This window comes from Lissotriton vulgaris, chromosome 6 (assembly GCF_964263255.1).
Source record: "Lissotriton vulgaris chromosome 6, aLisVul1.2, whole genome shotgun sequence".
Lineage (NCBI taxonomy): Eukaryota > Metazoa > Chordata > Amphibia > Caudata > Salamandridae > Lissotriton > Lissotriton vulgaris.
Window position 1 is genome coordinate 1658389121 of NC_141694.1, and position 22533 is coordinate 1658411653.

Genomic DNA, 22533 nt, shown 5'->3' on the forward strand with positions numbered 1-22533 from the left:
ACTTCACCATAGACACAAACTCCACTACACACACATCTTACACACTGTAACCAGGGGGACACACTGCCCCAGCGAAGGAGGACCCGTGCAACCCCTATTGGTGACTTACCCCGTGACCCCCCCCCCCCTCTTTTCTCCGCAGCAGCCTGAATGGAGACAGTCCGGCGAACCGTGGTGTATTTCTGACGAGGAAGAGGAGTACGGCCCCTTTAACTGGTCCGGGCTGGGAGAGTGGGTGGAACAAGACGTACCGTCAAAAGCCGATGACCACAAGGATCAGGTGTGCTTGTACACCGGAGGCGATTGGAGGCGAGAAGGAGATAAGCCATTTGGAGAAGTGCAGGAGGAGGACGGAACGGCTGGAAGGGTACCGGAATCAGCGGAGCAGACGAAAACCGAAGGAAGATCTACGGGAGTCGGGAAGCAGAGTGAAGAACTGTCGGTGGTACTGGAGCCAGAAGGCCAACGACATCACGAGCCGCACGCCAGGAGGAGGTGTGTGGCTCCGCGAGGTACGAGACCGTATAGCGGGTTGGGTGGGACGTAAGGGCGAGTCTGTAACTTGACTGCTTCCCTTGGTTATTTCCCAGTGTTCCCTTCCCTTCACTGAATTCCCTCTCCCCCGAGCACCTGACGCCGCGCTGTATCACAAATGGTGTCTCCCTCACTCCCTCCCCTTTACACTATATAGTAGTGCACCCGGACTGATTCCTCTCCTCACCTTTTTCCCCCGCCTAGAGCATGACCCTGCACCACGGAGTAGATCGGGACGAGACCCCGGAGGAGTCCCACCAGAATACAGCAGGCAGAAGGTGTTCCGCGGAGGAGAAAGCAGACGGATAGAAGCCGTTCACCTAGGAGAGTGTCTACTCGCAAAACCTGCACTGACTTTCTGTTATCTAAAATAAATCAACCTGCAACCAAGACACGTCTCCAGGCCTTTCCTCCCGCCTCCGTTACACACACGCACATACAGCAAATACACACCACTTACACCATAAGCACCAACACGCTTGGGATAAAACACATTAGCACTAGACTTACCAGCACAATACACACAACGAGAGAAAACATACACTAGTCACCCCACCAGGGCAGTGTATCTACATTAGCAACCCCATACTCACAAGCACACACCATTACTACGTGCCCTGCAAACACAGCTTATACACACAGGACACACATTCTGTCATAACGTACACATCATGCGTACATAAAAGAAAACATGCCCACAGCATACACTGTGGGCACAAACCAAAGACCCGGCACACAAAAAACGTCACCACCCCACGCACATATATGACCAATTAAATTCTCACATTAGTCGCATATATCATCCATGCGCACGCATGCACAGCAGAGACAACGCATCAACAAAGCGCACATATTACATACGCATGCAGCACTCCAGCAACAAAGCACATCATACATAAGGAAATGCACGCAAAGCACACACACACACACACACACACACTGTTTATTATCCCAGCCTGACATGACATTTATTGGGACAGCTGCAGAACTGGTATTTTTTCATGTATGTTGTTTTTATTGGAGAGACAGGGAACACAAACACATCTCCTGCCTCAATCCCAGACAAAGGGGGAGGACAGAGTGTTCCAGATGTGATCTTTTGCATATTACCAACCCCAAAAACGATTTTGTACCACGCTTTATTTTCACAAATTTTGATTTTAAAGGGTTGCGATATTTCACAGTGGGGTCTAGCACTAAGTAACCATGGTTTGTTTCTTTCCCATTTTATTTTATTTTAACTTCTTCTCTCTTTGCCTTTGTACCTCTCATTTTCTTCTTGCCTTAATCCCCCATCCTTTTCTTGTTGTCTTTTTTCTCTTGCCTTCTTTCCTCTTTCTCCATTCGGATTTCCTTATTTCTCTTTATTCCTTTCTCTGTCATTCTTTTTTCTTCTTCTCCTTTCATTCGTTTATTTCACAGTTTCGTTTTTTCTTCCTTTCATTTTCTTCTCATGTATCTTTTTCCTTCACCGCCTTTCTTTTGCCTCTTTATCTATTTATCCTCATTTATTTCTTCTATTTTCATATCCTATCTTTCTCTGCTTGCCTTATTTTTCTTTCTTACTCTCTTACATTGTTTTCTCCACTCTGTCATCCTTCCCTCTCTGTCTCTTTCTCTCCCCTCTTCTTCTAATGTTTCTCTCACATTTTCTATCTCTATTTATTTCTCGCTCTTTCTCACTTTTGCTGTCTTAGAGCAAAGAGGCAAAAACTGATCCTCAGGGACCACAAATGTACACTTTTTGCAGTACAGCTCATGTGTCATCAATGCTGTGTGCTGCTTGTAGCAGGAATAGGGTACTCTAGGGGCAGTACCCTGTGCCCTCACTCTAACTATCGCCCTCCCTCTTTCTATCCATCGCCCTCCCTCTATCTATCGCCCTCACTCTATCCATCGCACTCACTTTATCTATCTATCGCATCACCACAGCATCACTCAGCACCACCACAGAATCACTCAGGGGCACCACAACATCACTATGCGCTACCACAGCATCACTCGTCACCACCACATCACTCTGCGCCACCACAACATCAATCTGTGCAACCAATCAACAACAACTGGTTCAAATATGTTCTGCCAATGTTTCAAGCTTTATTACAAATGTCACAAAAAGATGTTAATATTTCACTTCTGTTCTTGGATTTGCGTCACAATAAAATACACTGAACATAATCTTCACAAAAGTTTAAGCTATTGCCATTATAAAACACAATAACTTTTATTTAAGTATTAATTATTAAACATTTTTTAAAGACTTTGTTATTTGTAATATCAATACATCTAAGTCACGTAAATACAACACATATTGCATTGCAAATGCTATAGGTGTCACATTTGAGAAAGTTAAACTATTGGCATTGTAAATGACGAAGCTATTAATTTAGCTATTTTCAAAACCAACACATAAATAAAATAATGGTCATTTACAATACCAATAGCTCAAACTTTCCTAATGCGAGACCTATAGAATTGCAAATGCTTGTTAAATTTACTGCATGAGGCATTGTAAGCTGAACATTGAAAAGCACTTGAGCACTTAAATTTCATCCATGGAAGATTGCTTATCTCACACATTCTAGGACCAGAATTTAAACATTTGATTGCATTCATGCGAGAGTGATTTTTCCGTCTTCGTGGCTGCCCATAGATGCAGTCTTTACACAGTGTTAAGGTGTATTCCAGTGGGAGGAAGTGTGCGATTTATTTCTCTTCGCATTTTACTGTTGAAAGGTATGCTGTTGTAAGGATTTTAATTAATTGTATAGTAGATGTATTCTGGTTCTGATTCTTTGTGTGTGTAGGTGTTTGTGTGTAGGAAAAAGAGCTATATATGTAGCAGGGCAATTTAAAATGTGTGTGTGCTTGTGTGTGTGATTGTGCGTGTCTCAGAGAAAGCTTCATATTTATATGTGTTATTTCCTCTGCACATGTAAGAGAGTAAAAGTGTGTGTGCATGCACTATATATGTATAAGGTTTATTACAAATGTGTGTCTACCTGTCTGACTTTTTCCTTATCCTTTCACTGGCAGGGACAGCCAAAAACTATCAAAGCTGTGAGTACTGGTGTTGGCTCTCAGGGGTGGATGTGGACAAGCAGCCATGGTCTAGCTGAAAAGAAGTGGCTTAGGGTTTGCAGAGTTTTATATAGCGCGAACTTGACCCGAATCGGGTATCAGAGCGCTTTACATAGCACCAGTTACATCACACGAGGACACACATTCATTTTTGTTAGGCACGGGGAGATTAAGTGATTTGCCCAGAATCACAGGAGGTTTAGTGTCATTACCGAGACTCAAACCCAGTTCCCCAGGTCTGAGGTCGAGCGCCCTAGCCGTTGAGGCTAGCTACAGTACAACAAAGGTATCATAGTCGCAATAACAATGTGACTGTTCGGTCAGAAATGTGAGTTTTTTTAAATACATGGCACTTTAAAAAAGTCTCATAATGTCCTACGATATGTACAGAGATAGGAGGGACCTGGATGATGAGAGATGGGATGGTTGAGATGAGAGCCCAAGTTGCTAACAAACATCTGAGGTGACAGCAAGGCAGTACCTATCATTGGTGAAACGGGTGCAGTGACACTTTGGCCCAGGAGCCCACTACATCATAATTATGAATGCTTTGCAATACAAAGTGGGCATGGGGGTTCATTCTTCTTGCTTCATTAGGGCAGATGGCGCCCTTGGCACAAAAAAGGGGTGCAGCATGCAGCAGCTCATTTTCTTTCAGAAAGAGACCAGACTTGTTTCAAGATTGAAGTGATTGGCAGACATGGTGGGGAAGGAGTGAAACAAGAGGTGATAGCCTGCTTATAAGGGCTACAGCTATTATTAAGTACAGCAGGTGGAGTGCACTGGGGCCCACAGCACCCCAATTATGTGCAGTAGAGTTTTTTGTCAATTCGGTTCTTGTTTGATTCCGTTGCTTTTATACATAAGCACATTTAGTGTGGATTGTGAGCTGCAGAAAAGCACCCCTGAAATGATCTCATGATCCCCTTTCCCTGTGATCATCCCTCCTCCTCCCACTCCTCAAATCCTTGCCATATAGTTTTGGAGGAGGGGCCCAACTTCAAAACATTTTTCTTAAGGGGGGATCAGAGCAAAAAAGTTTTAAGACCTCTAATTTAGGTGTACATCTAAAATGTTCATTGTAACCATATGGCATCCTTTTTGTGCCATATGTTTGTAATAAAAATCATAATAACCATTACACCAGCATGCAAAGGCAAGATCTGCTTTGGCTATCAACATCCATCCATCCATCTATCCATTGTTAGCCATAAGCGTTCAATACAATAGAGAGCCTGAAAATGAGTGGCGGCGCCTGGCCTGCAACATATATAAACTGCTGCCGCTCCCCAACCCCGTCCCTATACCCATGCAGAATATAGCCAGAAAGAGCCAGCCAGACCCAGTAACAGGCTTACTGTGATACAACAGCATAGGTAATAGAAAAAGGTGCCCAATGCCAAGTACATAGGAGTTCTCCTCCCCTGCCTGTCTTCACCTGTGAATCTCAGCTGAAAACAAGGAAACCATGTTTTGAAGTCCTCACAGCACTGCAGATCGGAGTGGTGTGAGTGCAGGTCACCCCCTCTGCCAATATGACTTCCGAGCCCCTATAACAGTAGAGAGAAAAGTGGGTGGGCGGAACAAGCCAGCACACTCAACACTGCCAAAAAAGACAGCTGCGCAGTGAGAGGCTGTTTGGTGGTGAGACAGAAGTGGGGCTTTTTGGGTGCAGCAGTGGGAGGAGAAAAGGACTAGGAGATCGATGGGGCTTTGCAATTACAAGGAATGTAGATATTAAGCCTATCCCAAATAATACATCAGTCAGCAAAGGTACGCCAATAAATCGGAGAGGCTTTGCGTGGGGAAGCAACCCTATCTGTGCACTTTCTTCAAGGGTCAATTTGAGAAGAAAGTCCGGATGCAGATAAAGACAGTGGGGGCCCATTGGTGGTGCCCAAATGAACAAGGCATGCACCTCCCTCAAGAGTTTATGGATAAAGGAGTGGGTGTAGTAAACAGCCAGACTGGACTGTTTAGAGTGGACATATTACATTTCAATTAGAAAAGACTTCCCTATTCCAGAGTTAGGGCAACAGGCAGAAAATTATTTCGAAGCAGACGGCAACGGAGTGGTAAAAAAAAGGGGTTATGGGCCACCTTTGATGCAGTCATATGGAAGAAATTGTTTAGATTTTAAGTACATCAGAGGAAGTTTCGGGCTTTAGCAACCCGAAAACTTGAAGATCTAAGGGATCCGAAGAATCAAGATAAGGCCAATCCCCAGTATCCCTGCGTTGGATGGTGATTAGGATCTGAGAGAATTTGCGGGTTGCATATACTAACAGAGATAAAACTATCCTCTTACAGCTGATGCAAAGTGCACATGTCTCAGAAGATAAGGTAGGGACATTACTGGCTAAACTTTTAAAAGGTCAACGGGAGAGAGATTATATGATCACAGCAACTAACGGATAGACTGACATCAGCAGCTGAAACCAAAGAAATGTTGCACCACACTATGTCGGAGGAACACTGTGATCAAGAATGGTCTCAGACATATTTTAAAGAGGATAGTTACAACCCTCCAAGGGAAGGAACTGGGAGCACCCACTAGGTAGAAGAAGTAGGAAAGGCAATTTATGTGCTCAAGCCTAACATAGCCCAGATAGGTTTATTAGAGCCTTCTATAGATTCTACACTATCAGACTAGTCCATAGACCAACTACCCTCTTTAACTATTGTGTAGAGGAAAGCAGAGTGGCACCTTTAATGGAAGAGGCAACTATTATGGTTCTTTCTAAACAGGCAGGGATGTAAAAAACAAACTATGCTCATGCCATATACCGATAGCCCTCCTTAATATAGACAAAAAATTATATACAAAGATACTTGCGATGAGGATGAAAGGACCCTCCCAGAACTAGCCAATCCTGACCTAGACCAGTATATGGTTGGGGGTTGGTGGGTTGGGTGGGGGAATTCTGACCCTCAAAAACTTTTAATGGATTTTCCCATCTACTCAAAAAGGTACACATGAAAAAACTACCTGCAATATTGCTGGCTGGCTTTAGATGTAGAAAAAGGCTTTCAACCAGGTAAACTGTCCTTTTTACACGATATGACGCTAGGAGATGAGAATGGGTCCCAAATTTGTCAACATGGTGATGGCTAATTACAAACAAACACAGGTAAGGAACTCTCTTAACCCATTCTATGCTGATGACGGCCCCCAGGCAACGCGGTGGCCGTGTGCTGATGACAGCTGGGGACCGTCATGAACCCGCCCACTTCGAAAAACGCCGTACAGGCGCAGAATCGCGGCCGCACCCAAGGGGTTAATAGAGGGCTACTGTAGCAAGTAAATAATGGGAGGAGGACTCGAAATGGGTGTCTCTTGTCCTCAATGCTTCTTACCTTAAGTAAGGCACTGTTAGTGTGCAAGATAAGAACCTCGCCGCAAGGACAGGGAATCACATTTGGGAGCCATGAGCTTATAAAATTGTTATACGCGGATGAGGTTCTCCTGATTCTTCGATCCTTGGAGAGATCCCTAATGGCAGTAAATTAGGATTTGAAAGAATTAGAGAGGGTGTCAGGGTATAATATCAAATCTGATAAATCTGAAATATTGAATCTATCTTTGGGGCACTGTACAGTAAATGAGCTACAAAAGAGATACCTGTTTAGGTGTGCACAGGGGTGCATTGAATATCTGGCGGTCAAGCTTACACCAAACGTGAAAGACATTTAGGATACACTATACAGCGTTTATAAACGAACTCAAGGAAGACCTGAATAGATGGTCCCATCTTTATGTTACATGGTTAGCACTATAAATTGTAAGTAAAATGAATGTCCTGCCAAGATTTGTATACCTGTAACAGGAATTTCCCATTCCAATGGAGGGAGTCTTTCTGGATCACTTACCGACTTGTCTCACACAATTTATTTGGCAGAACACTGTGTAGACTCTCCACAAGACTGTTACAACAAGAAAGAATAAAAGGTGCATGGTGTGACGGAGCTTGCACATTTATTATGAGGTTACCTAACTTAGAGCTACAGTAGAATGATAAAAAGGGGAATGAGATATACTAAGGGTGCATAAGGGCCATTCAGTAACAGGCAGGCAGCTGTGAGATATTATACGGCTTGGAAAGTCATACAGACTGCCGAAGTCATTTTTAAGTATGTCACTAGCCACAATCCTGACATTGTGGTAAACATTAGTGAAACAAAAAACTAACGAAGTTCCCCTTAGCAGCAAAACAAGCCGATGGATGGCCCGCAGCTGCAATAGAACAGGGTGCAGTGGAAACTGGAGCGGAAAGGCAAATGGGGCCCTATCTTTGTTATGTGGTACTAAACTTGGGACAAACGTATAAGGGTGAATCCGGTCATAATGTCGGGCCTTGGACTACAGATTAAAAAACATTGTTTTTATATAAAATATTTGTTTTGATATGCATGAATGAGCAATAAATGCAAGAACAAAGGACTAAATAAACAAAACATACCATTCGGCTGTGACATCTTGATTAAGGAGCACATGAACATAAGCACTTGCATGCCCTAAAGCCCAACATGCTCTCACCAAGGACCCCATATCTTGTGATGCTTATCAGGGCATCTCCTCGCTATATACAATGGCTCTTCCCCTTTGGAACACCAGTCCATTTCCCTCTGCCAAGCCCCCAAATTCAGGCTAGTGTTAAGTATATCAGTTCCAGGAAATGTCTCTTTTGCCAAGTAGGGAACCAAACCCCCACAAGATATCTTTCTGAGCACCTCCCCCCACAGTCTTCTTACAGACCCAGAAAACCAATCTATGGCAAACATTCATCGGGACCAATAAAGCTGTATAACAGGGCATGACCAGATCACATGCTACAAGTCAGCTTTTTCTGCGCCACATCTATTATAAGAGGGTTTGGCCTGCTCTCAACAACTGGAGTGGCGTCAAGTGAGTAGCATGGAGAACATTTACCTTGATCGTGCAGAGGCGGGATGAAATCACCAGCTCCTTTGGAGCCAGGAGAACATCCCTCCACTCCCCATCCTCCAGAGCACAACCCAGGCCACCCACTTAGTGCAGAGACCACCAAACAAGTCTGGTGCATTGGCAACCAGCAAGCCGTATATTTGGGAGACCCTCTCTACCCCAACTGGCCCATAAGGATCTTGCCTTCCACAGGACTAAATTTAGGTGCTTCCTCCAATAGTGGCCCATGTGCTGACAGAGCGTCTCAGAGCTGTAAGAACCTGAAGAACTGCGAGTGGTGCAAATGGAACTCGGTTTGCAAATCTGATCACATGCGAGAGCCCTACCACACATCCCCCAGGATGGAGACGCTGATCAGATCCCATGTTCCAAACCTCCCCAGGCCAGATACATGATGGAGCAAAGTAGGCCTCCACAGGGGTGTCTGGAGTATAGCCCAGCCTCTCCAACCAGCCAACTGCACAGCCAAGCGCCAGGTCGTAAAGATCATTGTTTTCAAGTCCAGTAGGGTTGAAGGGAGGTTTCCCCTCGATAAGCCAGGTCTTCATAGCGTCCAAATAATCAGTCATCAGTACCCGCATTTGTGAGGCCCAGCTGTACAGACGAAAGTCTGCCGCCACTAGGCCGTCCTCAAAGCTTGACTGAACGCACTTACAAGGAACTTTGTAAGCCCCCAAGAATGGCCCCACCATGGCCTGAACGGAGAGAAATCAAGTCCTGTAAATGACATGGAGGAAATTTTGCACAACAGACAAAGTGTGGCAGCACCATCATTTAGAATAAGGCAATCTTGCCAATAATATTGAAGGTCCATATCACCATGCATATACGTTATCAAGGTCTTCAAAGTCAGCAAGCAGGCCAGGTCAGATAGAGGGGAAATTAACATGCCCAAATAAAAGGAAGCTAAGATGCCTAAGGAGGATGGAGGCCCACCATCTATGGTCGTGGAGAGGGCCAATCAATGGGAAAAGCAAGGACTTTGAGTGTACATATGTAGTATTCTGGGGCCCCTAGTGCTTTTGAGTCATTCAAGATGAGCAAAATGTCGTCCGCATAAAGTGTGATACAATCCTACTCGATTCCTGGCTTCCAGTGGAACCCCCGGAGAGGAGTGTCGCAGTAGACCCAGGTCACAAGCAGCTCAATTGCTAGGTTGAAACAAAGGAGGGACAGGGGGCAACCCTGTCTAGTCCCCCATTGGATCGGAAAATCCCCAGAGAGGGAGCCGTTGAGGCTAATATGCGCTGTGGGACCCATGCATACGGTCCAAACGTACGAAATGAACCGGGGGTCGGCAGCTCATCTGGGCCAGGATGTCCCGAAGGAAGTCCCAGTCAAGGGAATTAAACACTTTCTCAATCTATGAGAAGGAGAGCATTTGAGCAGTGAAGTAGATGACCGTATACCACCGCCACTTGCACTTTGCAAATACAGTGCCAAGTAGTGCGTGGGGGAATAAACCTGCATTGATCAGGGTGAATTAGAGCAGAGAGCGCATGATGTAGACAATTGGACAACACCTTTGCATATATTTTGAGTTCCGAATTTGTAAGGGAAATCGGGCATTATACTCCTCACTTGTTAAATACTACAGTGTGGCTCCCATAATCACCTGTGTTTGCTAGGTTTATAAACCTGACACAAAACACCCACATGGGTGCTCCGGCCCTCCCCCTTCACCCTCCCCTTCTTATATTGATGGCCATTTAGTGTCACACAGTAGTTTCAATTTTGGGATGGGATCCGGGTGGATGGGGTTTGAAATTCAAGTAAATGATTTTTTGTTCATTATCGGTACTTGATCCGGTATAAGCTCAACGATGTTGTAAAATACTCAATAGGATGATATGTGTGTCTAACACTCAATTATACATACTAATATGATCGTCATCATTCTCCTGCAACATTGTCTATTATGATAAAATAAAAATGCAATAAAAGTTTGAGTTAAAAAAAAAAAGAAAAGGGAAATCGGCAGATAGGAAGCGCAGTCTGTGTGGGATTTACATGTTTTGTGCAGGACCACTATGGCAGCTGTTAAGGTCTGAGGGGAAGCAGCCAATGTTTAGCAAGTCATTATACGGGGCCAGCAGGTGAGGCGTAAGGGATGTGCAGTATTTCTTAGAATATTCAACCAGGAAGCCAGAGTTCATGGCTGACAGGACAGCAGCCACCTCCTCAATGGTCAGGGGCTCGTCCAGCTGTGTTGTGGCCGACCTGTCAAGGGAACTCAACGGTAAATTCACTATCAATGGTGAGAAATTCTCAAGTGGGGCCCATGGGCAATGTGTGCACAGCACATGGTAGTAATCAGCGAAGGTCGTTGCGATCTCTCGGGTCTTAGGAACTATCCCTCGGTCAGGATCATGGCTGCTAGGCACCACCCTGTCTGGCAGGCCCCAGGAGGCCAGCCAGGACAGCAGCTTACTAGTGTTGTTTCCCCATATGTAAACTCTATTCTGAGAGACCATCCAGCACCATCTGGCCTCGTCCAGGCCAAGTTATCACAGTGAGAACCTATCCAGAGCAAGTTGATGCAGATCAAGATTTTTCATGTCTGACTGGGCTTCAGCCAGTGCGATGCGGATTTCCAGCTCCATGATCTGGGACGCCTTCGGTCGGTCCTGATTATGGAAGTGGGTACACTCAAACCCTCTGAATATATGCCCTGCCCCCTCTCCCCCCACCAGAGGATCCCTGGCGAGGTCACGCAGCCCATGTTGCACTCCAGGAAATCATAGAATTCCTGGGCCAGGAATTCTGCTGCAGTGCTGTCCATAAGACATCACGTGTTAAGGCAGCAAACTGGGCGTTCCCCTTGGAGCTCATGGCCGTTACTGGGGCATGGTCCGAAATACCCCGTGGTAGGATCTCCGTACCCTCTGTGAGTAATAAGTCGGAGGCTGCAATAAAATGAAGTCAATACGGGAGCAAGTCTTGTGAGCTGCAGAAGTGTGCATGAAGGCGAGTGTATGAGGGTGCCAGGTGCACAATACATCACTGAGGCTGGCTGCCCAATCCTTGAGGCGGAAGGTGAATGACTGGGGTTCGGCCCAGACCCTCGAGGTGTCTGGCTGTAAAGGACATCCGCATAATGAAATCCCACCTCAACAATGGTGACCCCTAGGGGAAATCCCACTATTACTTGTTGCACAGCAGTCAGCGTGGGGCCCGATAACTGGGAAGGAATGTAAAAGGTCAGTATATTATGAGACTGCCCATTGACCATGCCCTCCACTACCACATAGTGACCCCGCGAGTCCGAGGAGCTATGGGCGACCACCATAGGGTGACGTTTGAGGATCAGGACAACTACCCACGGACGTCTCTGGTGTGCCCAGCATGGTATATCTTGTCATACTCGTATCTAGATAGGAAAAGGCACTGGGTGCCTAGAAGGAGCGTCTCCGAATAGACGTATGTCTGGTGCATGGTGTTTAGAGAAGTCCAAAACAGCTCACCGCTTTATGCGGTTATTAAGGCAATTGACATGCCATGTCATAACCTTAAAGGCTATCAGATATCCAATGTTGTCCTAGGGGTCAGGGAGTGCCTATGGGGACCCCAGCGAGTAAGAGAGAACAAGGGTCACAGCCATCCTGAAACCAAAACGAATGGGCCGCAACACGCAAAACCTACCCTAAACCAACCCTTCAACCCAAGCTGCCACCCAAGAAGCATCTGTCGCCCCAACATAAAAACCACACACATAGGAAGCAAACTGTAGAGTTCATATAAACAGCGCCCCTCCAGAACTCCCTCATCAGACAGGATTCAGAGCTGCTGGCTCAAGGACATAGAATACAAGGAAGGCAGAAGTCTCCACAAGGATCCTCGCTCCAATTCGGGCCCCATCAGTTCCCACTTGCGACATCAGGGGAGGCCTCTGGCAAGTCCACCAGGGGTGAGGGGTCAATTACTTCTGTGTCTCTCAGCCCCGTCCCCTTCTCTTGGGCCTGGGTGCAGTTGTAGTGCAGCTGGAGGGGGATCCACCAGCCCAGGGGTGGAGCTTGAGGGAGCCTATTTGTCGGTCGGATCTCTGTAGTCTACTCCCAGGCTACCTCAGGAGTATCCTAGAATAAGGATTTGCCCAAGTGAATCACTCGGAGCCGGACCAGGAAAAGAAGCATGTACCGCAAGTCCAGTGCTCACAGTTGCAGCTTGACGGCCTCAAAAGACTTCCACTGGCGTGGACCAGGCGTGTATAATCAGGAAAAAACAATACCAGTGTCTTTGAAAGTATGTAGAGGCTAGGTCGAACGAAGGACTAGGTCCCTATCCTTGAAGTTCAATATCTTCACAATAAGTGAACGAGGAGGAAACCGTAGAGGGGCGGGGGGCGCTCTACCACGCAGCATGCTGTGAGGAGACTCTCTGAGTTCCATGACCATATCCACTGTTCAAGAAAGTCTTCAGGGACTGTTCCCTCGACCCACCCAGAGAAGCCCAACGAAACAGAGATTGTTTCGCCAGGCTTGATTCTCTGTGTTCTCGGATCACTAGGTTCTGGGACGCTATTGTCAAGCGAGCCACCTCAGACTTCAGGGGTGATACAGAGTCCTCTAGGTGTGATCTCTGCCTTCAAAGCCAGAAACATGCTCCATGACATTGTGAAGGTCCTGATGGAGCAGTTCAACATCTACTCCCATCTCTCCAATCCTGGACTCCAACACAGAGCGAGAAGCCTAAATGGATAATTGAAATGGATTCCCTGTTCACTTGTGCCATTCAGTAATTGAACTAGACAACACAGGGGCATAGCTGCTCATGAAGATATGCCTTTACATGTAATATAATTAGGGTGACCAACCGTCCGTAAATTTCACAAACAGTCCGTAATTTCAGCCGTCTATCCGTTGTCCGTGAAGGTTTCCCTAACGGACGCCATTTGTCCGTAATTTTAGCTGTTGTTGCTTGACAGCCAATCATATGCCTTTTTTTGCCAACCATTGCTCCAATGTTTGCGGTGGAGAACTAACAAAGCATCTAAGATTGGCTTGAAAGCCCTCAGCCAATCCTAGAGCTTGCTGGTACACCTGCAGGCGTGTTCTCATTGGTCCTGATTCAGGGCCAATGAGAACAACTTTAGAGTGCCCAGCCATGGTACTTCTGGACATGCAGAGCACGTTGCGAGCCTTTACCTTTTTTTAAATTTTCGGGACCTGGACTCGACCCCTGACCTGTAGGCTCCCGTGTGCTGCTACTGCCAGTCTGCCAGAGGAGGAAGACCCGGACCGGAATCACCACCAGGCTACCGTGGACCCACGTACCGACCAAAAACCACCGCATTCCAATTTCGTGATCGGTAAGTTCAAGCACTAGTTTGAGTTAATACATGTTCTAAAAAATCCAAATACAAAGCGCAACAACTGGTAAAAAATGTGTTGACTTTTATCATGAGCGTAATTTGATTTTTACTTCAGTCGGACTGTTTATGCAAACTTTTTTTTAAATGCAGTATTGGCGTATGTACATTTATTTTCCAAAAAAAGCATCGGCACATTTTCTCAATGTTTTACCAGTAAAATTATCATGGAGTTTAAAAGCCCACCCTGCTCTTGAATAATTTAATGTGCTTGGTGTTAACGCTGAGGTCTGCATAAACCCTTTTCTGTGGTGACACCTGTGATAGCCCCACTTGCTTTCCTGTTACCCTGATGCTGGGCCCATGGTCTTGGTGTTCGCTCTGCCCAGCAGACCACTCAAACTCAAAACCGCACGAGGATTACCTATTTTGACAAACAGGAACACATTTTGTATGTCCCATTAAGGAGTCCATTTCGCAACTGTCTTTTCTTGTCCCTCTTCCTGATTATTCCAGGATTCCCAAACTGATGCATAAATGCATTATAGTTGCTGTTGCATCCCGACTAATTTCTTTTGTTTGGTAGAGATACATATATAACCTAAAAACCCTGTGGGTGATCAAAACTGCGATGTCTGCTTTTCTTCCTATAATCTCTTAATTATTTACTTAACACTTCCCAACCTTCCTGCCATTTGCTGGTGGTACACCGAGAAGGGGATGATCAAGAAACATATTCCTGAAAGAGTTTCATATCTGTGTCATAAACACTCAGTTATTTGATGTATAAATAAAAGGAATTGCTAGAATTGGTTGTACTGTAATCGTACAGAAGTTTACACGGAAATCAAATAAAGCACCTAAAAAAGAATATATGATTGACCGAGTCAGGCACGTCTTTGCAGAGTGCTAAAGGCAATCCTATTCTACACTGAAGCAGACATACAGTGTTTCCTAAAAAATGTTTGAAGTGCAAGTTTTTTATTATAGGGACCCACTGCTAATGCTGCCCAATGCTGTAGTTGCAGAATACCAAGCTGCTAGTTTTGATTCCACCTCCTGCCTCTTTCTTCCACCCCCGAAACTTCCTGTCTATTTACACTTGAATATTCTTTGTAATACCTCCTTTGTCACTGCTTTCCTGTTTTTCTCTTCCTCCCTTTTCTGCTTATCTCTCTTGCTCTGGCACAAATATGATGAATAATACGTCCTGGTCCCTGAAAATAACATTGCAGCTTAACAGAATTTAATTTGAGTAAACAGCACAGAGGGTACAAAGAGAGGGAACCCGTTTTCCACTCATTTTTACTTCTCCACTCAATATGTGGAGTTATTTGGTCCCATTAGTCTGGTAAGTACTATGTTGAGATTACAGACTGGGGAAGGTGGTAGTCTTGGTGGAATGACTCTTTTGAGTCCTTCCATGAAAGCTTTAATTGCTGGTACTTTAAACAGGGAAAGATGTTGTCTGTTTTGTAGGTACGCCGCTATAGCTGCGAGATGAACTCTGATAGAGGTATATGCTAAGTTACATTGCTGCAAGTGTAGTAAATAGCAAATAATCTGTTTAGTGGATGCGTCCAGAGGGTTGATGTGATTACTGTTACAGTGTACAGCAAACCTTTTCCATTTTGCTGCATAGCATGCTCTGGTGGTAGGCCGTCTTGCTTGTTTAATGATTTCCATACATTCTGGAGGTAAATCTAAATATCCAAACTCTATGACCTGAGGAGCCAGATCGCTAGGTTCAATTGTTTGGGATCTGGGTGCATTATTTCTCCATGGTTCTGTGTAAGGTGCATGGGTAATAATCTTAGCTTTTGATGTGGCACCTGTGAGAGTTGCAGTAGCGTGGTGAACCACGGCTGTCTTGCCCACGTGGGTGCTACTAGTATCATTGTCATTGAGTGATGTTGCAGTTTCCGAACCACTAATGGAATTAGTGGGAGAGGGGGAAAAGCGTAAGCAAATTTGTTGGACCAATTTATCCATAGTGCATTGCCCTGGGACCGGTGGTGTGGGTACCTGGATGCGAAGTTTTGGCATGTTGCGTTCTGATGATTGGCAAACAGATCTATCTCTGGTTGCCCCCATCTTTGGAAGAATGGCTGCAGTATCTGGTCGTGCAGCTCCCATTCGTGTACTTGTTCTGACTCTCTGCTTAGGATGTCTGCATTCTGATTTTGAACTCCTGGTAGGTGTTCTGCTAACAGATAGATCTTTTGAGGAATGGCCCATCTCCAAATGTCCTGTGCTAGTTTGGATAGTTGGAGAGAGTGTGTCACCCCCTGTTTTTGAATATAATACATTGCAGTCATGTTGTCTGTTCTGATCAGGACTGCCTTGTTGGTTATTTGCATTTGGAAAGCTTTTAATGCTAGAAATACTGCTAGTAGTTCCAAGTAGTTGATGTGCAGTTTCTTTTGCTGCACACTCCATTTCCCCTGCACTGTGTATTTGTCCATATGCGCTCCCCATCCGGAGAGCGATGCGTCCGCTGTCAGTATCACTTGTGGAATCGGTTCTAGGAACGACCGTCCCTTGGAAATGTTTGTTGTGTTCCACCACTTCAGAGAGCGATGCGTAAGGTCGTCTACCAACACCAGATCTGTAATCTGACCTTGAGCCTGATTCCACTGTGTCGCTAGACACTCCTGTAGTGGACGCATTTGTAGTCTGGCATGTGGTATTAGTAGTATGCAGGAGGACATCATGCCTAACAGCTGCATAAACACTCGTGCTGGTAGTGAGTGTTGTGGTTGAAATCTTTGTATCAACGTGACCATTGTTTGTATCCTGATTGGATTGGGGTGTGCTTTGGCTCTTTGTGTCTATAGTAGCCCCCAGGTATTGTTGAATCTTGTTTGGTTGTAGGTGGGATTTTTTGTAGTTCACCGTAAACCCTAGGTGGTGCAGCAATGGAATGGTCTTCTGTGTGTTGTGAAGGCATTCTTCTTGTGACTTGGCTTTTATTAACCAATCGTCCAAGTAAGGGAAGACATGTATTTGTAGTCTTCTTAGGTGTGCTGCAACCACTGCTAGGCATTTTGTGAACACTCTTGGTGCCGTTGTGACCCCAAACGGAAGGACTTTGAACTGATAATGTTGTCCTTCCACTACAAACCTTAGGTATTTCCTGTGGGCTTTGTGAATTGGGATGTGAAAGTACGCGTCTTTTAGATCCAGTGTAGAAAGAAAGTCCCCTTTCTTCAGTAAAGGAAGTACTTGTTGGAGCGTGACCATGTGGAAATGTTCCAAATTTATGTATGCATTGAGAGGTCTGAGGTCCAAGATTGGTCTTAGAGACTCGTCTTTTTTGGGGATTAGGAAGTATAGAGAGTATACTCCTGTCCCTTGTTGATGTTTTGGGACCTTCTCTATGGCATGCTTTTGTAGCAGTGATAGTACTTCTTTTAATAATGTTAGATGGTCTTGACTCATTGGACGCTGTCTGGGGGGATGTTTGGTGGGGTAGCTGTGAGTTCTAGGCAATAACCATGTTGGATAATTTGTCTCACCCACTTGTCTGATGTGATGTTTTCCCAGACAGGTAGGGGGGGGGGGGGGTTGTATTACGTCACTGTGTTTTGGGGTTGGGGAGTTGCGGTTGTTATTATTTCCGCGACCTTTACCCTTGTTGTTGTTACCTCTGTAACTGCCTCTTGAATTACCTCTGGGTGATGTCGGTGTAAAAGAGGTAGATTGCTGACTTGTTCCTGTACTTTTTGAACCCCCTCTATAGGTGGATCTACGAAAGGAACCCCTTTGTGTTGGCTGTTGTAATGCTCCCATTGACTTAGCCGTTTCTGTGTCCTTTTTCATCTTTTCTAAAGTCTCATCTGTGCCTGAGCCGAAAAGTGTCTTCTGATCAAAAGGTTGGTTCAATAAAGATGTTTGTACTTCTTGTTTGAACCCTGAGACTCTAAGCCATGCAGGTTTTCTTATCATGATACTGGTGTTGATCGATCTTGCTGCAGTGTCTGCCGCGTCTAGGGCGCACTTAATGGAAGTGTTAGTTATTATCTTTCCTTCCTGTATAAGCTGATCTGCTCTTTTCTGATGTTCTTTAGGGAGATGTGTGATGAGCTTTTCTAACTCATCATAATGCGCCCTATCATAGCGTGCAAGTAGCGCTTGTGTATTGGCTATGCGCCAGCTGTTTGCCGCTTGTGATACTACTCTTTTGCCTGATGCATCTATTAATTTTGACTCCTTATCCGGTGGAGGGGCTTCTCCTGTAGATAATGAGTTCGCTCTTTTGCAAGCGTTTGAAACTACAAGCGAGTCCAGAGGTACCTGCCCCTTGATAAATATTGGGTCCTTTGGAGCTGCCTTATATTTTTTATCAATTCTTGGGTTTAACACCCTAGCCCTCACTGGGTCTTTGAATATGTCTGCTGTGTGACTGAGAAGACCCTTCAGCATAGGTAGAGTACCTGATGTTCTTTGTGCAGTAGGTAGTGTCTCTAATAGGAAATCCTCTACTTGAGGTTCTGTATGTAGATCTACCTTATGATATTTTGCTGCCCTATTAATGAGCTGTACAAAACCTGTGTTATCAGGTGGTGAAGGTTTTGAGGGATATAACTCTGGGTCGTTGTCATCATCTGACCCTGCGTCATAATGCTCCCATGGGTCTTCCTCATTGGGATAGTGTCATCGTCCCCATGAGGTTCTCCCTCCCCTGTATCACTGTCTACATCTGTCTGAGGTGTAGATGGTCTTGGTGGAGGAATAGTTGGCATAGTGTGAGGAATAGGAGAAGAGGGTGTGACTCTAGGTCGAGGAGAAGTAGGAGGAGTTGTATTTGTCCCCATTGTTCTCTTCTTAGAAGGAAGAGCTTTGTCCTCTAGCTGTTCATTCTTCCTCTTCTTCGTCACCACTTTGCCAGTTTGTGGATCGATAAACAAAATCTTTTGTTTCGGATCAGTTTGTTGCTCCTGTGTCGGTACCGAAGCATTTGGTTCCGAAAGGTGCCTTTGCTTCCGATCGTCAATGTTCGGTGTTTTCGGCACCGAGGACTTGCTCGAGTCCGATTTTTTCGGTGTCGAGTGAGTCTTCGACGTCGAAGCATGTTTCGGTTTCGACATGGAATGTTTCGATGCCGAGCTTTCCCTTGCATGAAGCTTCGGTGTCGAAGTCGATTTCGACCGTTTCTCGGATCCGACATGGTGGGAGACCGAGAGTTTCGGTTTTAGTTTCGGTTTCGTTGCCGGGCCCGAATGCGGGGCGTCGGAAACTTTCTTCTGCGGTTTGACCGGGCTCGAAGGCGGGGTCGTTACCGCACGGGGTCGGTTTTTTGGTAAGGGGACGTCGTCACTCACGTTTGTTGAACGTCGAATTCCTCGACCTCCGACTCGTCCCCTTCCGACCCGACTGTTCTTCATGATCCTCTTCTTCTTCGAGGTGCTGGTCTTCGAACAGCTCCGGGATCGCCTCCGACTGCATTCTGGAAACCTCGTGTCTTCGAGCTCGACGGTTTCTAATCGTAGACTTGGACGAGAATGCTGCGCAGGCTTCGCAGTCCCTGGATTCGTGTTCAGGCGATAGGCAGAGGTTGCACACCTCGTGTAGGTCCTTGTGTGGGAACTTAGCACCACACGTTGGACATTTCTTAAATGGAGTCCTTTCCATGGACTCCGGGCTTGACCACGTCGAGAAAGGCCTCCTGTTCGTCGACGTAGATCAAAGTTTTTCTTTGATGTTGGAGTCGAAACGCGTCGGAATGGAAATGAAATTGCGTTCGATAACAATACCGTCGAATTGGAAAGGGAATACGCGCCGAAAAGTCACTTCTTTCCGAAGTCGATCTGGAGCGCTTCAATCCTCATCCGAACCCGATGGCGGAAAAAAACAATCTAAGGATGGAGCCGATGCCCATGCGCACTAGCAACCAAAGGAGGAGTCACCAAGCTACAAAAGACTCTCCAAGAGAAAAACAAGTGCAATCATCCTAGCCCAACACCAGATGGCGATCTATTCATAATGTACCATCTGCAGCCCATATGCCTCGAACGTGGAGTTATTTTTGGTTGAGGTGACAAGTTGAACGTTGTTGGTGGTTTAATTCTATTTTTTATTTACTTAGGTTGAGTTGCAATACTTTCAGTTGAGATTATTCTTATTTTCATATGCAGTCATACTATATTCCCCCTTGTGGAATTCCAAGTCGCATCTTAAGGATTTTGGGGGTCAATCTTCACAACACATTTGAATTTATTATCAATTTCAGCTCTTTGATGCCCTATTTGGCGAGATCACTGAAACAGGCAGGCTGGTACAAATTGTACCTGAGTTTACAGATACTGTTCAGGCCATGATAGTGATGTGTGTTTTCAATATTATAAATTCAACAGCGGGTCACTAATGTTACATATGAATATGCCACTGGCAACCAAGCGTTACACTATCCTGAATGCCTTAATTTATTTGCTGTAAACCCAACATACATACTCCTGTGGTGAGGTGGCATTACAAGTGGATGTTATTTTTGGATTGCTAAGCTTTCAGAAAGTTGCATTTTTGGATCTCAAAGATGTATTGTGGGAGAGCATGCTCTTCCTATGCGTAGTACTACTGAGTCTTACCCTGAACTTTTCTTACTTGTACCTAAGGATGTTTTTTCTTCCTGCTGCTTGTCGACCTCACCTTAAACTGCTGTGATTCCCTTCCAACTTCAGTGCATAGCATCACACAATATTTTTTATTATGGACTTGATGTAAAAATGGGCCTGCAGTCCGTTTTTCCATTCACTCAATATTTCATGCCATTTTACTAAATCTGCTCCACAAAAGGTGACGCAGTGAGTGGGAGGTTAACAGAGCCTGCAAGGTGGACATTTGTGGGGTATTTTTTGGGGGTGGCAATTTATGAAAAGTGCAGTAGTACTTTGGCCTCAGGCACTCAGCAGTGCACACAAGCAAGTGCAGAAAGGGCTGCTGGCCTCAAAACAGCCAGGCCCTGTTTTATACTAGGGACTTATAGGTAGGTTTAATACTCCAACCCTATAATCTACTAGGGATTTATAGGATAGGTCATGCCAAATGTAAGTGCACCCTTTTATATAGTTTACCCTAATGCAGGCCCTATTATATACTAGGGACTTATAGGTAGGTTTAACACCCCTACTCTGTAATCTACTAGGGATTTATGGGGTAGGTCATGCCAAATGTAAGTGCACTGTTTTATTAAGTTTACCCTAATGCATGTGTTTTTTCACTTGAGCTTTCAACTCTACACGGGGCCTGGTTAGACGGAGCATTTAAGACTTATTGGGCTTCATCAAAGTCCTTATATTCCACCATGGCCAGGATTGGTGAGGGAGCAATCCAGTGAGTGAGAGGAAATTAAGTGCCTGTTTTGTTTTATTTTCTTCGTTGAACACAATATGAATATACAAGCAAATGTGTTGGGTATTTTACAGAGTACTTTAAGGTAAAAAATACAATGTCGGATTACGAGTCAAAGGTGCTGCAGAGGAATTCTTCACATCCGACAGCGAGCAATATTCGGATGCAACATCTACATCGCAGGCAAACTCCATGCAAGAGCCACCCAAGAAACGAGCAAAAAAGCGCTTTGTGAAGTACAGACCAGAATGGGAACTTTCCCACCGCAACATCCACAAGGTGCCAGAAAATGTGTACAAGGTCAGGTGCAACCTCTGCAATAAAAACTTTTCCATTGCCCATGGAGGAGAGCGTGATATCAAAACCCATGAGGCAGGAGCACAGCATAAGAAAAATGCCTCAGGCAGAGCGAAGATGGCATCAATTGCATCTTACCTGCAACCAAGCTTCCAGCCTGAAATATCCAAAGTAAGTCATTGCTTGCTTCATCATAATGTGACACATATTTCATGTAATTCTTGTACACTCTTCTTGCTTTCTCACACTCTAAGACTCCCAAACTGAATAGGTTTACCAAGTCAATTTGCTTTTATCGCGCGTTTCTCACTCTGTTTTATAATAAGAGCACATCTTAATTGCTTTTGGATTACCAGCTGACACTTTAGTTTAAATTTGCAGTTCTAAACGCCATTGTGCCACTGTTTTCTTCACCAATAGAGATTTTCTTTGTGCACTTATACCTCTGTGTATAATTTTTTTATATTTTAGGTCACAGCTGCTGAGGTGACTCAGGTGTACCATGCTGTGAAGCATCACATCTCCTACCGCTCCTTGGATTGTGGCATCAAGCTCAGCAAAATAATGTATCCAGACTCCTCCATTGCGATGAAAGCATCCTGTGGCCGCACAAAGGCATCAAGCATCACTGTGAATGTGCTTGCACCTCTATCGTTGCAGCAAGCATAAGAAGACTTAAAAGATGGGTATTTTTCAGTTTGCAGTGATGCCTCAAACAAAGGTAACATTAAACTCTACCCACTTTTGTTGCGGCACTTTAATTTCACCTCTGGTGTGGCCTACACTCTGCTGGATTTCTACGAAGATGCAGCAGAGATTGCTACAGCTATTGCACAGCAGATCACCACAAAATTACACAACCATGGTTTGAAAATAGAGCAGGTCCCGGCATACTGTGGGGACAACGCAAGTGTCAACTAAGGACAACATCATTCTGTGTTCCAGCTCTTGAAGGGAGCAAATGGAGACATTCTGCCTGCAAACTGTTCTGCCCATATCCTGCATAACTGTGCTAAAC

The 22533-nt window shown here is 45.1% G+C and overlaps 1 protein-coding gene and 1 pseudogene across 3 annotated transcripts in view; one reads left to right on the top strand and one right to left on the bottom strand.

Moving 5' to 3' along the window:
* The window catches only part of UBR2 (ubiquitin protein ligase E3 component n-recognin 2), a 1804160-nt gene that overhangs the window by 1606348 nt on the left and 175279 nt on the right, over positions 1–22533 (bottom strand). The gene's annotated exons all lie outside the window — the stretch shown is intronic.
* On the top strand, positions 264–22436 carry LOC147709265 (uncharacterized; annotated as a pseudogene).